General features: G+C 44.9%; 1 protein-coding gene and 1 long non-coding RNA gene across 3 annotated transcripts in view; one reads left to right on the forward strand and one right to left on the reverse strand.

Moving 5' to 3' along the window:
• LOC142726868 (oocyte zinc finger protein XlCOF7.1-like) overlaps positions 1–16,776 on the forward strand; it is a 129,418-nt gene that overhangs the window by 79,015 nt on the left and 33,627 nt on the right. The gene's annotated exons all lie outside the window — the stretch shown is intronic.
• The window catches only part of LOC142726870 (uncharacterized), a 153,423-nt gene that overhangs the window by 77,003 nt on the left and 59,644 nt on the right, over positions 1–16,776 (reverse strand). The window contains exon 5 of one of the 2 annotated variants that reach the window (XR_012877106.1): positions 1,399–2,656. The exons of the other annotated variant lie outside the window; for it this stretch is intronic. This is a non-coding gene — a long non-coding RNA (uncharacterized LOC142726870). Of the gene's footprint in view, positions 1–1,398; positions 2,657–16,776 lie in introns of those variants that run through there. 2 annotated transcript variants of the gene reach the window in all.

Here is a 16,776-nt window from a genome sequence, read left to right on the forward strand (position 1 = left end):
GGGCCAATGCTGTGAAAATCACCACAATGGACCTCAAATGCGCATGTTGCTCTTCACTTCTGAGCTCTGTCATATGTCCAGGCAAATGTTTAATGCCTTGAGGGGTGTAGTTTCCAAAATGGGGTCACTTCTTGGGGGCTTCCACTGTACTCTGGTACCTTAGGGTTTTGCAAATGCAGCATGGCACCCAAAAACCAATCCAGCAAAAATCTGCATGCCAAATAGCGCTCCTGCCTTTCTGAGCCCCGCCCTGTGTCCAAACAGCAGTTTATGACCACATATGGGGTATTTCCGTACTCTGGAGAAATTGCTTTGATATGTGCCCTGTATGTCTCACACCTGCAGCAGCGATCAGCATTAGGAAGAGCCAGGAGTTCCTGCGGCACCGTTCTGTGGTCTGTGATGGCCCGGGAGTGGACCGCTCCAGTCACCTGACCTCACAGTGACACGAGGTCAGATGACTCAGGTCCAGTGTTCCCTATAAGGTGCGCGGCTGCCCACATTCCGCGATCTGCACGCTCACTAAACTTTAAAGCCCGCCTCACGGGTGGTGGGCTGATGCAGTGACATTGCGAGCACTGGAGGGGGCACCGGTGCTAGTGACAGACACATTCACTTGTATGTGCGTCCTCAGGACGCACATACAAATGTATACTATAGGCAGCAGGCAGGGCCGGCCTTAGGGATGTGCGAGCGCACAGGGCGCTGCACCCTCCCAGCATGTAGGGGGTGCCACTGGGCTCTGCCTCTACTCTGTGCTCTGCTCTTAGTTACATACACGTAAATAAGAGCCAAGAAGCAGAGGAAGCTCCGCCCAGAGCCCATCCTGTCCGAAGCCTGTGATCCTGTCCGAAGCCTGTGATCCTGTCAGCAAGGAGAGATGGTGAGTATCTATGTGTGTATATACAATGTGTGTCTCTGTGTGTATATAGTATGTGTCTCAGAGACTACCATATTAATACAATACAATTAATAAAGTCTATTCGCATATGAGGTTACTGTGGTTGCACCATTGAAGTTTTTGCTAGGGTGGAGATACTCGCAGGCTTTACATCCTCCACATTTAAAAGAATGTTAGTTTTACCCAGCCATGTGTTTGATGCGGCAGGTGTTGAAAGATGACTTTTAACTAGCCTGTCCCTTAAAATCCATCCCCCGACGATATGTGACAGAAGGATATTTCATAACTTTTTCACTGACATCTGGGTCTAAGCCGAGGATGCCCCAATAGTTTCTCAAAATTTCAAGCGCGTTATAAGATTGTAATTCTATAAACTCCTAATGCATGATAGCAATGGGCTAGGTAATGTCACTATCGGACACCCTCCCACATTTAATGCAAAGGCAACTCCATAATAGATATTTATATATAGAAAAATCAGAGTACGAAGCCAGGTATATATAAAATATAACAAATTGTATTATTTACACATATAAAACAAACATTTAAAAAGGTACATAATGAAATGGAGAGACTCTATAATATTGTATAATACAAGTAAACAGGCTATCCACGTGTATATAGCAATAAATATTGCACTGTATTCCTTACACTGAGGAGATATGAGATGGGAGGTGTGTTGTCCTATAAACAGCTAATCCCTCATGTGAACACCCATAAAGTAATATACATAATAGTCCTAGGGGCAGTTTTTCAGAAGGGAGAGCTTGAATATCATAAATAGGTATGGAGAACCTTACCCATGTCAGTATTCCTGGAAGGCTGGATAGCAAGTATTAAACCCAACACGCGTTTCGCGATGTCTGCTTCCTCAGGGGATGTATAGTGTCTTGTTGCAGTCTTGGTTTTAAATAGTGCAATGCCCAGGTGTTTTCTGTTTATTCAGCGTCCATAGAATAGCGGCGCATGTCCACCGACGCAACCGGAAGTGAGGCATGCCCCACTTCCGGCCTCCAGCTCCGTAGCGCACATCCGGGTTCCTGACGTGTACCAGGAATACCAGACATGCACATTGCGCTATGGGAGGTGGAAACGGAGCAAGCAACACACCCGGTCACGTGCACTTGGAGTGCGCACCTCATAGGACAACTGGGACAAGGAGAATCGCAAGTAACATGTTGCTAAACTAATGACGTAGCAAACCCCACCCATTCAATATATCCCCAAGGACCAAATGATAGCCAATGAGTATTGCGTGTATTGCCAAGGATTGTGATAGATGCGTGAATGTTGACATTCAGAAGAGGGGGAGAGAAATAATCTCCCAGAGAATGCTTATATACAACTCGATGACTAGTGGGAAAATATAGTGAACATAATACAACATTAATTATATTAGACCTCGTGAGACAAGTTTGGTTACACTAATTAGTGAGGTCACTGTGTAAAATTTAGGGGAATATAGATGTGGATGTGATTACACATCACACATATATCCCACGGCAAAGAAATATGCAAAAGAGACCACAGTTAGGGTCATTTCATAAAAAACAACAACATGTGACATAAAACACTTCTCAAAAGGAAACTAAAAAAAAGAGGAAGACATAGCAGGGTATCAATATTGAGCTACGTCACTGTACACGAAATTTATTGGCATTTTCTCAGTCCGTATTATAGGGGGTCATCTGGGTCCAAAGCTCATATTTCCTATATACAGGCACTCAGACTGAAGAGAGATGGTACATCAGATACCTAATAAAAAAATATTGTTTAGTACAAGACACAAAAACAATTGTAGGGTTAAAAAACGTGCTGATGGTAGGGTGGTTACACTTATTTAAAGAGAAGGGGGCAGAGCTTGACAGCGAGCAGAGAAGGTGGCTTGATCCGGAGCTACTGCTGCAACCCGACTTACCCGAACTCATAGCGAGATAGGACACGGCAGTATGGTGAGGACCATCAAAGATAAGGGCAAAGACCCCTCAATCACCCCCAAACCGGGGAAAAACCAAGCCAATTTGGACAAGTTTTTGAAGAAAACTCTAGAGCGCTCTCCGACGCGTACATCCAAGATGGCGCCGGAAGCACAGGAGATCAATCGGAGGCTGGGGGTGAGTCTACTTATGTCCCTGTGTCAAGAGGATTCATTAAAAGAGTTATTTTTAAAGCCCTGGGCCCCTTAGCCTTAGATTTGGCAGATATAAAAGCAGTCTTGCGACATATAGGGGACAGGGTGCACATGCTTGAGTCCACACATACGGAGGAGGTCAAATTTGGAGAGGCTGTACAAAAGACTTATACATATACAACATGACCACATTAACATGGCTTTATTGCTTTATTGCAAGCTGAAGATCGGGAAAACAAGTTGCCGCAAGAATATTAGGATTCGCGGCCTTCCGGAATCCATTTCACATGAGGTTTTGCCTAAAGTTGCTCGGGAGATTTTTGTTTCTATATTGGGAGAGGATAGAGCTGCATCAATTCACATTGAACATATACATCGGGCCTTGAGAGCTAAACCACGTTTGCAAGATCCACCTCGAGATGTAATCTGTGGTCTACTTAGCTATGTGGATACAGCTGCACTTCTGAAGCAAGCAAGGGCTTCAGAAGGAGTTTGTTATGAGGGAACCCCTATTCTTCTTTTCCAAGATTTGCTGTCCTCAACTCTTGCCAAACGTAGCATATTGAAGCCGCTGTTAGATATGTTGCGGGCTAACAACATCCCGTTTCATTGGCTGTATTCTTTTGGAGTGGCAAACATTAAGCAGGATAAGCAAATTGTGATTAGGAAACCAGAGGATCTTCGTGCTGCTTGGCATTTACTTGGATTACAACCTATAGACATTCCATCATGGCTTCCTTTAGCTCAACCTCTGAGGATACCTGCTCTACGTGAGACTGATCCCTGGACAAGGGTGTCTGGACATCGCTCGCCGTGAGGAAAGAAAAGCACTCCCATGACCCAAAGAGTGGATTCGACCTGAGGACTCTTGGTCGCTCCGTAGTAAATATATATCTACATAACTCCTTGCACTAATTGATGACTTCCCGTTCAGTTTCCTTACTCCTGTATGGGCTTTGGGGAGATTTATAGTCATAACTGCATTGTTATAAGTTGACTACGGATTGTTTTATGGTCCTCACATTTGATTGTATAATGTATTATAAGTGTACTTGAAGTGTCTTATTGGTATTACACTTGAAATATAAAAAGCTGCTTGGGTGGGGTTTGGGTTGTTATGCCTTGAGGTTAATCTCATGTATTCTATAGTGACCCCCCAACTTGTATGTGTATTTCTCCTTTCTTTAGGGTGATGCTGCTTGTTCCTCTAGATGCTGGAATTACACCCTTTTCCATAGCTTTTGTTTTATTCCTTTATGGAATACGGTTATTTACTATTCTATTACTTTTTTGTTATTTTTGTAATGTCATGTGGTCTGAAAAGATATTGAGGTGGATTTTTGGGGGCTATGGCGGAACTTAAGATTGTATCGCATAATGTGAGGGGTCTGAATGTGCCACATTGTAACGTTCCCCGCCTTCCCCACGGCCTCTGCTCCGGTTCCGGCGTCCTCGATTACCACATGTTCATCCCGAGCTCCACTTACCCGATCCGGACGCTCTGCTGGCTCTGGACAGCGTCAGGTAAGTGCATCCCTTACCTCCCTCCGCGGCCGTCATCCTCGATGTGCGGCTGCAGTCACTAGAGGGCGCGCGCGCTGACTCGTCCTGTCATAAAGGGTCAGCGCGCGCCTTAATTAATAAGACTTCCTATTTAAGGTTCCTCCTTCCCTGCATCCATGCTTGTTCAACCAAGTTCCCCGTGAGTTTCCCTGTGCCCTGGTTCCCTGTTTCCGTCCCTTCTGCCTTTTGTCTGGATTTCCCGTTACTGACCTCTGCCTGAACTTGACCATCCTTGTCTGCCGCCTGCCTTGACCTATTGCTTCCATACCCGTTACGACGTCTGCTGCCTGCCTTGACCTATTGCTGCCATACCCGTTACGACGTCTGCTGCCTGTCCTAACTTCTGCCTATCCATCCGACCGCCTCTACCCACTGTGTCAAGTGTTGCCTGGGTTCCAAACACCATCTCCCAGGCGACACCGAGGAGCCACGAACAACCCGGTGAGAACCGCTATTGGTTGAACAAGCCATGGATCCCCTTGACACAGCCCTGATTGACACGGCTGATATGGCTCAGGAGCTTTCCAGACAACGAGTCCGCCAAGATCAGCTGTTTCAGCTACTGCAGAATGTGTCCACTCGTTTGAACGAACTAGCGCCTCCGATACCACCACCGCAAGCTACTGTCTACAGTCCGGGACTACATTTACCTACGCCTGCCCACTATGAGGGAGACCCCAAGACCTGCAGGGGATTTTTTAAACAGTGCACCATCCACTTTGAAGTCATGGCGCATCATTTTTCCTCAGACCAGGCTAAGGTGGCCTACATCCTGTCCCTGCTGTCTGGTGAAGCGCTGGCTTGGGCATTTCCCTTGTGGGAGAGAAACGACCCCATCATGTACAACATTCAGAACTTTCTCTCCACGTTTAAAAGGGTGTTTGAAGAACCAGGTCGAGCCTCTTCTGCAGCTTCCTCTCTACTCAAGCTCCGGCAAGGAACCTCCACTGTAGACCAATACACCATTCAGTTTCGCACCCTGGCTACTGAACTCCAGTGGAATAATGAGGCTTTGGTATCTACCTTCTGGGAGGGTCTGGCGGGCCGAATCGAGGATGAACTTGCTGGCCGAGACCTTCCACTGTCCTTGGATGACTTGATTACTCTTGCCAATCGTATAGATATACGTTTCCGTGAGAGACAACAAGAATCTGCTCGAAGCAATCGGACATCACGGTTGGCACCAACCTTCCAAAGACCTTTTCTGGCCTCATCTTCATATCGGTCGGACAAACCCATGCAGGTGGAGAGAACAAGACTCAAGCATGAGGAGCGTCAGAAAAGACGCAAGTTGAATTTATGTTTGTATTGTGGTGGTAAAACGCACTTCCTTAGAGACTGTCCAGTGAGGCCGGAAAACTCCAATGCCTAGGGCAAGTAGGAGAGGCTACACTAGGTGGAAAACCTTCCTCTCAGAAGATGACCATACCAGCGAAGCGGTCCTTTGCAGAAACCACTTTCTGCATTCAAGCCTTCCTAGATTCCGGATCCGCTGGGAATTTTCTGTGCCAGTCCTTGGTAAATCGCTACCAAATCCCAGTGCAAAAACTAACAAAACCGTTGTCCATTGCTTCTGTAGATGGGAGGCTTCTACAGGAAACTATCTCGTCACCGAACCCATTCTCCTGTTAACTGGGGCACTGCACCAGGAACGTATCTCCTTCTATGTTTTAAAGAACTCTAAACTCTTTGCTACTAGGTCTACCGTGGTTGCAGAAGCACTCTCCTGTTATTGACTGGACTGGAGGTCAAATTACCAGCTGGAGTGACTTCTATCACCAACATTGTCTACAATCTATTCGCCCACCCATGCCTCAGTCTACAGAACCTAACTCAGCAGGACTTCCTACTCCATACAAAAGCTTCTCGGATGTTTTCTGTAAACAACAAGCTAAATCGCTGCCTCCTCACAGGCCATATACCTGGTCCCCAACTCGACGCCTCCCAGAGGCAGAGTCTACCCTCTGTCTTTGCCCGAGACGGAGACCATGTCTCTGTATATCCAAGAAAATCTGGAGAGAGGATTCATCCGTAAGTCCTCCTCTCCTGCTGGCGCAGGGTTTTTCTTTGAGGGAAAAAAAGACGGCTCCTTGCGTCCTTGTATTGATTACCGAGGATTGAATAATATCACGTTGAAGAACAAGTACCCGTTACCATTGATCTCGGCACTCTTTGACCGCCTACAGAGGGCGAAAATCTTCACCAAACTAGACCTTTGTGGAGCTTATAACCTCATCCGCATCCGCGAGGGTGACGAATGGAAAACCGCCTTCAACACTTGTGATGGGCATTTTGAATACCTTGTCATGCCCTTTGGACTTTGTAATGCTCCTGTAGTTTTCCAGGCTTTTGTTAATGACATATTTCGAGATCTGTTGTACAGCTGTGTGGTGGTATACCTAGATGACATTTTAATCTTTTCTCCCAATATTCAAACTTATCGTGTGCATGTGCGCCAAGTGTTACAGCGGCTGCGTGAGAACACTCTGTTTGCCAAGCTAGAGAAATGCCTCTTCGAGAGAACCAGCCTGCCTTTCTTGGGGTATGTCATTTCCGACCAGGGACTTCAAATGGATCCAGCCAAGCTATCTTCTATTCTCAACTGGCCTCGTCCACAAGGACTCAAAGCGGTCCAACGCCTGCTGGGATTTGCAAATTATTACCCCACCAGATTATTCCTCATTTCTCCTCTATGATAGCTCCTATTTCTGCTCTGACCAAAAAAGGGGTTAATGCTAAAGACTGGACCACGGAGGCTGAAACTGCATTCCAAGCTCTTAAAGTTGCCTTCTCTTCTGCTTCAGTCCTACATAGACCGGATTCCACCAAACCCTTTGTTCTAAAGGTCGATGCTTCATCTGTGGGAGTCGGAGCTATCCTTTCACAAAAGACTTGTGGAGGGAGACTGGTGGCCTGCGTTTTTCTCCAAATCGTTCACATCCGCTGAAAAAAATTATGGAATTGGAGATAAAGAACTTTTAGCTATTAAATTGGCCCTGGAGGAATGGAGACATTTGCTTGAGGGTGCACGGCATCCCATCATCATTTACACAGATCATAAGAACCTCCTATACTTACAGACTGCTCAACGCCTAAACTCTCGTCAAGCTCGGTTGGCATTATTCTTCTCCAGATTCGATTTTCAGCTTCACTACAGACCCGCTGGAAAGAATACCAAGGCTGACGCTTTATCTCGATGTTTTGACCCCACAGACCAATAGCCCAGCCCACAGTTTATTATAGATCCTAAACGTATTGTGAATGCTGCTCCAGCTGAAGTGGTACACATTCCTCGATTAAAGACCTACGTACCCCCTAAACAAAGGGATTGTGTTCTTCATTGGGGTCATGCCTCAATTTGATTGGCCGTCAGTACTGGTGGCCTTCCATGTCCCAAGACACTAAAGACTTTGTTTCAGCCTGCTCCACCTGCTCTCAAAATAAAGTCTCCCATTCAAGACCTGCTGGCCTTTTGCACCCTCTGCCCGTGCCTGACTCTCCCTGGTCGCACATTGCCATGGACTTCATCACTGATCTGCCTAGTTCTGCTGGGTGTACAGTGATCTGGTTTGTAGTGGATCGCTTTTCTAAGATGGCGCACTTCGTACCTCTCTCAGGCCTTCCGTCATCTTCCCGACTGGCAACGCTGTTTATCAAGCACATCTTTCGCCTGCATGGTCTTCCTAAGCATATTGTTTCTGCCAGAGGAGTTCAGTTCACATCAAAGTTCTGGATAGCCTTGTGAAAACTGCTGGAGGTCAAACTAGACTTCTCTTCCGCGTACCATCCTCAATCCAATGGTCAAGTAGAGCGGATAAACCAAATACTTGAACGTTTCCTCAGGAATTTCGTGTTTCCGCAACAAGACGACTGGGCAAGTCTGCTTCCATGGGCCGAATTTGCCTACAACAACCATACGGGGGAATCTATCCGCTCTTCTCCCTTCTTCTTGGTGTTTGGCCAGCATCCAGGAATTCCCCTACCAGTCTCTGCACCTTCTGAGGTTCCAGCTGCTAACACGGTCCACCGCGACTTTGTATGGATATGGCAAAAGGCCAAGGACTCCATCCAGAAAGCCGTAGCCAGGTTTTAGAGAGACACGGATAAAAGAGGCAGGTTTCCCGCCGCAGCTCCTTCCTAGGGATAAAGTCTGGCTGTCCACCCGGTACATACGTCTGAAGACCCCTTGTTACAATCTAGCTCCTCGGTTTCTGGGCCCCTATGAAATAACAAAACAAATCAATCCAGTAACTTTCAGACTTCGCCTTCCTCAGTCTCTGAAAATCTCTAATTCCTTCCATATTTCTCTGCTGAAACCCACTATACTCAACCGTTTTTCAAAGAAAATTCCTGTCCATCCTCCGCTGGCAGGATAATGCCAAATTTGAAATTCAAGAGATCCTGGATGTCAAAAGTTCACGGGGGAGATTATGGTACCTAGTGGACTGGAAAGATTATGGTCCTGAGGAGAGGTCATGGGAGCCCGTGGAGAATATCAACGCCCAAGCTCTTATCAAGGTCTTTGAGCGAAGGTTTCCAAGCAAGCCTAAAAAGAGGGGGCGTAAATGGGGGGTACTGTAATGGCTGCCGCACCGTTCCCCACCTTCCCCACGGCCTCTGCTCCGGCGTCCTCCATTACCACATGCTCATCCCGAGCTCCACTTACCCGATCCAAACGCTCTGCTGGCTCTGGATGGCGTCAGGTAAGTGCAGCCCTTACCTCCCTCCGCGGCCGTCATCCTCAATGAGCGGCTGCAGTCACTAGAGGGCGCGCGCGCTGACTTGTCCTGTCTTAAAGGGCCAGCGCGCGCCTTAATTCCTAAGACTTCCTATTTAAGGTTCCTCCTTCCCTGAATCCATGCTTGTTGAACGAAGTTCCCCATGATTTTCCCTGTGCCCTGGTTCCCTGTTTCCGTCCCTTCTGCCTTTTTGTCTGGATTTCCCGTTACTGACCTCTGCCTGAACTTCACCATCCTTGTCTGCCGCCTGCCTTGACCTATTGCTATCCATACCGGTTACGACGCCTGCCTTGACCTATTGCTGCCATACCCGTTATGACGTCTGCTGCCTGTCCTGACTTCTGCCTATCCATCCGACCACCTCTACCCGCTGTGCCAAGCGTTGCCTGGGTTCCAAGCACCATCTCCCAGACGACACAGAGGATCCACGAACAAACAGGTGAGAACCGTTATACACAGAAGCATAGTCAAGTTATTAGAATGTTGAAAAAGCAGACTGCAAACGTGGTCCCCTTACAAGAAACCCATTTCAATCGTACAAAACTCCCTACTCTTCCTACCAGAGATTTTAATTTATGGTTCCATTGCCCTTATCAGTCTGCAGCTCGAGGTGTTAGCATAGCTATACATAAATGCATTCCATTTTCGTTGTTAACGCAATTGGAAGACTCGGATGTTAGATACTTATTTATAAAAGGGAAAATATGTAATGATGTATACCTTCGTATAATTTTTATTTCATAGCTATCTAAAAACAGGGGTAAAATCACCACTGTGAAAAGCCCAACCGTGTATTTAAAAACGTATTAAACAGAATACTCCCAGTCCTAGTTCGTTTGCGAACCCTTAATGACTGGGTATGTAAACAGAGATATCAAAATATGGAATCAGCGTATAACATTGGTAAAGCAGTGGTTTGGACCCTCGTTCACACAGGAGCCTGCGTTAACCGCACCAGATTCTTCCAATGTACAGATGCACAACAATGCCACTGCCCCCTACGCAAAATTCCCTCACTTCACCCGACCCTACGCGTTTCTATACTTATCATCAGGGGTCTGTCAGTCTGGCCAGGATGCCAGCGATATATCTTCAGCAGCAGATATTCTACTGCACAACACGGAAGCATGCACGCATAGATGTCAGCGGCATGCTTCACTCTGGGACTCTGAGTCACTATGAACTGAATACTCCGCCCCCTGGCTCCGGCAGCATACATCAAACAGCCAATCACACTGGCCCAGCACATCCATGATGCTCAACCATGTGACTCCCGGCTGTCAGCTGACATACCCGGAAGTAACAATGTAAACAACACAGAGCATGCAGACTCAATGGGAGGCTGTAGAAGTATCTATTTACTACACAAAGCCTCATGCTATTCAAGGATGGAGTATAACACTATAAGGTTGGATATATGTTGCGGATCAGCTCAGGGCCGCAATTGGACTACCACGATAGGAGCACCTACCCTGAAAATACATAATATATGGATAGAAGAACGACGTAATTGTAAACCTCACTTAAACCATTTGACACACTCCTGGACTCAATTGCCATACCTGCTACTTATTGATTGATATATTTCAAGTGACTACACTGGGACTAGGAATGCATTACCATACCCCCACCCAGAGGACCAAAAAAGCCCTATGACTTGATATGGATTGTGTATTAAATAAAACAGGTATAATTTGTTTGCTCGTTTAAACCTTCAGGATGTACGCAAGCCAGTCTGTAGATCCATTGGGCCTCTTTACGCAGAATTAGGTTATCCCAATCCCCCCCGTTTAGGAGGACGTACCAATTCAATTGCCTGAAATTTTAAACATTCTTCCCTGCCTTGATGTTTTGCATGCACATGTTTTGATATGGAAGTATCTCTTTCATTTGTAACATCTCCAACATGTTCCCTAATCCGGCGCCGAAACTGCCGTATCGTCTTGCCCACGTAATTCAGTGGGCACGGACATGTGATTAAATAGACAACTCCAGCCGTTTTGCAGTTCACAAAATCTCGGATATCATACTCAACCTTGGTGGTAACACTTTTGAATTTTTTTCCACTTTGAATGAAATCACAGGCTCTACAACTACCACATCTGTGTGTACCCGGTATCTGCCTGTCTAACCAAGTACCCTTTTGGATTATTGGATCAAAACAACTCTGCATCACCCTATCCCTGATGTTTTTACCTCTACGGAACGTGACTGAAGGCCATTGTGTTATCTGATCCGCCAAGTCCGCATCGGCTCCTAGGATACGCCAATACCTCTTGAGGATTTCCATGATCTCAGATTGTTTGGAGTCAAAAGTACCTATGAGCCTAGTGACCCTTTCCTCTTGACGTTGTCTAGGGACTAAAAGGCTCTGCCTATCTGCATCCCTCGCTCCCTCATAGGCCTTTCTAATTACCCCCTTAGGGAATCCCCTCTCCTTCAATCTGTTTGTGAGGTCATGTGCCTGTGACTCAAAATCGTCCATTGAACTACAATTTCGGCGTACTCTCATGAATTGGCCTCTGGGAATCCCACGTTTGAGGGGATAAGGGTGACAACTGTTCCATTGTAGGAAACTATTGGTTGCGGTCTCCTTTCGGTGTACTTTAGTACGTATTGTGCCTTCCTTAGTTTTAATTATCTTAAGATCTAAAAAAGATAATTCCTGATCACTGATTTCACATGTGAACCTGAGCCCTAGATCGTTTGTATTAAGGGCTGCCACAAAATTATTGAATTCCTCCACTGTGGAATTCCAGAGCAACAACACGTCATCAATATATCTAATCCAGATACCTATTGATGAAGTCCATTTGACAAATGTATCCCCAAAGACAACTGTCTCTTCCCACCAACCAAGAGACAAGTTTGCATAAGTTGGAGCAGTGGGACTCCCCATTGCTGTACCACGTTGCTGATGAAAAATACGGTCTTCAAAGATAAAAACATTCCTTTCTAACACAAAGTGTAATAATTGCAAAATAAGCTGGTTATGAGCCACATATTGAGTGCCCCTAGATTTTAGAAAGTATTCCACTGCTTCACAGCCAAGTCTATGTGGAATGGAGGAATACAAAGCCTCCACATCCAAACTCGCCAGAAATTTATTTTGTTCCAAAGTGATACCCTCAATTTGTTTTAAAACATCCATGGTATCCCGTACATATGATGTGAGACCTAGCACAAACGGACGCAGCACCTGGTCTATATATGTACTCACATTCTGGGTAAGATTATTAATACCTGATACAATGGGTCTACCACGTAGGGGAGGATAGCCCTTGTGGATTTTTGGCAGGCTATAAAAGCATGCCATAATAGGAAATTGAGGAAATAGAAAGTTGAATTCGCTAGCACTGATCAAAGACCTGCTCTTTGCATCCCGCAGGATACCTAAAAGCTCCTTCTTGAACACTGCTGTGGGGTTATCTTTTAGAATGGTGTAACAGTCAGGATTGAGCAAAATGTCCTCACACATTTTCTTATAGTCTTCTCGACTCATGACCACAATGTTCCCACCCTTATCGGATGCTTTTAGAATGATATTACGTCTTTTTTCCAAAGTGGTAAGAGCTACACGTTCAGACCAAGACAGATTGTTATCAATGCCCCTCATATCCTGACTCAAAGCTTTGATCTCTTCACCCACCAAATCTACGAACAGATCTACGTTGGTAAAATCTCCCAATGGCGGCAACTTCCTACTTCTAGTTCTTAGATTAGTAAAAGGACCCAGTCCTGGGGTTCTACTTGATTCTTCAAGTAACCCTTCCAGTGCTTCTAGTCCTTCTAAATCAGATTCCTCTAGACCCATTTCCAGACATTTTTTCCTGTTGTAATGTTTGAAAAACTTAATCCATTTTAATTTACGAGCAAACAAATTCAAATCCTTGATCCAGGTAAATGAACCAAATTTTACTGTGGGGACAAATGAAAGTCCCTTCTCTAAAAGCATGATCTCAGATGGACTCAGAATATGTTCCGATAAATTAATTATTTGTAACTTATCCGTTCCTATTCCCTTTATAAATCCTTTTGTCCCCTCAGCATGTAGCGGGAAATGGGGGGATTGTTGGATAAAAAATTATTACTGCCACTGTTGGAAGAAGCTCTGGCTCGGCCTCTATTCCTACCTCTGGCACCTCCCCTAAATTTTTGTCTACCTTTTTGTCTACCACCACCAGTCCCAGAGAATGGGCCTACTCTTTCAGAGTCTGTTGTTTCACTCTCAGATGTAGAGGGGTCAGATTCTCTTTGACCCCTATTTCCCTGCTGCTGATGTTGTTGTTGCTGCTGATTAACAAAATCATAAGCTTTTTTCTCCCTAAATTCCTGCAGATCACTCTGGAACTGGAAGTGCTTACGCTCTTTTAGATGACAAGTAAACCTCTCTAAGGATTGTTGCAAGGTTTTATCCTTTTTATCAAAACCTGGGGTATCAACCAGAGTCTTGACTGTCTCAATCTCTTTTTTCAGTTCCACACTGATGTGATCAAATTGAATAATCTCTTCCTCAACCAAAATTTGCATAAATCTCAGTGAACTCCCTGTAATCTCCTGCTCCCACCTCTCTTTAATGTTAGGTGTCTTTAATCTGGGGGCTGGGGTAATAGGGACTCTGAGGCCTCTAGGCACTATTTTGTTCTTAAGATAGTTCTCTAGACTCTGGATTTCCCACCAACTTCTTGTATAATCCTTGTGTAATCTAGTGAGGTTTTTAAAAGTGGATTTAAGGGACACACCCTGCGTTGTATACGTCAGTTCACACTCAGAGAAGACGCTTTTTGCCTCACTGATCCATCCTTCTGTATTTAGGTCAGAGAGTGCAAAGGCTGCCATACCCAGATATATTAAATTGTATAATGAACTGTACTAATTTGTAATAATTCACTGTATTTTAACGATATATATTGTGCTCCCACAAATATGAACATTTGAAAATTCACTGAAGTGATAAATGAGTAAAATGTATAATTTTTATTTCATAGCTATCTAAAAACAGGGGTACAATCACCACTGTGAAAAGCCCAACCGTGTATTTAAAAACGTATTAAACAGAATACTCCCAGTCCTAGTTCGTTTGCGAACCCTTAATGACTGGGTATGTAAACAGAGATATCAAAATATGGAATCAGCGTATAACATTGGTAAAGCAGTGGTTTGGACCCTCGTTCACACAGGAGCCTGCGTTAACCGCACCAGATTCTTCCAATGTACAGATGCACAACAATGCCACTGCCCCCTACGCAAAATTCCCTCACTTCACGCGACCCTACGCGTTTCTATACTTATCATCAGGGGTCTGTCAGTCTGGCCAGGATGCCAGCGATATATCTTCAGCAGCAGATATTCTACTGCACAACACGGAAGCATGCACGCATAGATGTCAGCGGCATGCTTCACTCTGGGACTCTGAGTCACTATGAACTGAATACTCCGCCCCCTGGCTCCGGCAGCATACATCAAACAGCCAATCACACTGGCCCAGCACATCCATGATGCTCAACCATGTGACTCCCGGCTGTCAGCTGACATACCCGGAAGTAACAATGTAAACAACACAGAGCATGCAGACTCAATGGGAGGCTGTAGAAGTATCTATTTACTACACAAAGCCTCATGCTATTCAAGGATGGAGTATAACACTATAAGGTTGGATATATGTTGCGGATCAGCTCAGGGCCGCAATTGGACTACCACGATAGGAGCACCTACCCTGAAAATACATAATATATGGATAGAAGAACGACGTAATTGTAAACCTCACTTAAAACATTTGACACACTCCCGGACTCAATTGCCATACCTGCTACTTATTGATTGATATATTTCAAGTGACTACACTGGGACTAGGAATGCATTACCATACCCCCACCCAGAGGACCAAAAAAGCCCTATGACTTGATATGGATTGTGTATTAAATAAAACAGGTATAATTTGTTTGCTCGTTTAAACCTTCAGGATGTACGCAAGCCAGTCTGTAGATCCATTGGGCCTCTTTACGCAGAATGAGGTTATCCCAATCCCCTCCCCGTTTGGGAGGACGTACCAATTCAATTGCCTGAAATTTTAAACATTCTGCCCTGCCTTGATGTTTTGCATGCACATGTTTTGATATGGAAGTATCTCTTTCATTTGTAACATCTCCAACATGTTCCCTAATCCGGCGCCGAAACTGCCGTATCGTCTTGCCCACGTAATTCAGTGGGCACGGACATGTGATTAAATAGACAACTCCAGCCGTTTTGCAGTTCACAAAATCTCGGATATCATACTCAACCTTGGTGGTAACACTTTTGAATTTTTTTCCACTTTGAATGAAATCACAGGCTCTACAACTACCACATCTGTGTGTACCCGGTATCTGCCTGTCTAACCAAGTACCCTTTTGGATTATTGGATCAAAACAACTCTGCATCACCCTATCCCTGATGTTTTTACCTCTACGGAACGTGACTGAAGGCCATTGTGTTATCTGATCCGCCAAGTCCGCAATTATACATTTTACTCATTTATCACTTCAGTGAATTTTCAAATGTTCATATTTGTGGGAGCACAATATATATCGTTAAAATACAGTGATGTATACCTTCGCTAATCTATATTCTCCTAATGTTGGCTTATTCGGACTCTGAACATGTTACGTGATTTTTCTGAAGGGATTTTGGTGGTGGGGGAGACCTGAATTTACCCCTTAATCTGATTTTAGACACCACGGGATCACAGCATGCCTTGTATAAGACGCTAGCACACTTGAACAAGGCTTTGAATTCCCTGCACTTGACAGATGTCTGGAGACTGCTGCATCCGTTAGATAAGGATTATTCTTATTTCTCACCCACCCACAATACATATCACAGATTAGATTATATTTTTCTTTCGCAGCAGTATACTTCACTAGTCCGTTCTGCGGATATAGGCCATATTTTATTATGAGACCTTGCCCCGATTTTAGTGTCTATAAGTTTAGTAGGTATTCCTAAGGGAGATTGGTGTTGGAGACTTAATGACACTCTTATAGCGGATAAGACTAATGCCCAGATTATTGAAAACCATTTATCTCAATATTTCACTCATAATGTTTCAGATTCTATTTCGAATCCGATTGTGTGGGAGGCTCATAAATCGGTGATCAGAGGTGAGCTTATTTCCCTGGGAACGCATGTAAAGAAAAAGACCAATGCTGTACTAAATTCTTTATTTTCTCAGATTGCCCTTTTGGAGGGAGTACACAAGAAGACAGTAGCCATCTCTTCATTAGCGGAATTGACTAGTCTTAGAGATAAGGTGAAAGACATTCTTAATGTTAAATCCGCCCACCTCATCCAAATTTCAAAATATAAGCAATATGCTCATGGTGACAAGGGGAATAAAATGATGACGGCCTTAATTCGCAAACAACAAGCGAAGACTTTTATCCCAAAGATTAAAAAGAGACAGG

The sequence above is a fragment of the Rhinoderma darwinii genome, unplaced genomic scaffold (assembly GCF_050947455.1).
Source record: "Rhinoderma darwinii isolate aRhiDar2 unplaced genomic scaffold, aRhiDar2.hap1 Scaffold_639, whole genome shotgun sequence".
In the NCBI taxonomy this organism is placed as follows: domain Eukaryota; kingdom Metazoa; phylum Chordata; class Amphibia; order Anura; family Rhinodermatidae; genus Rhinoderma; species Rhinoderma darwinii.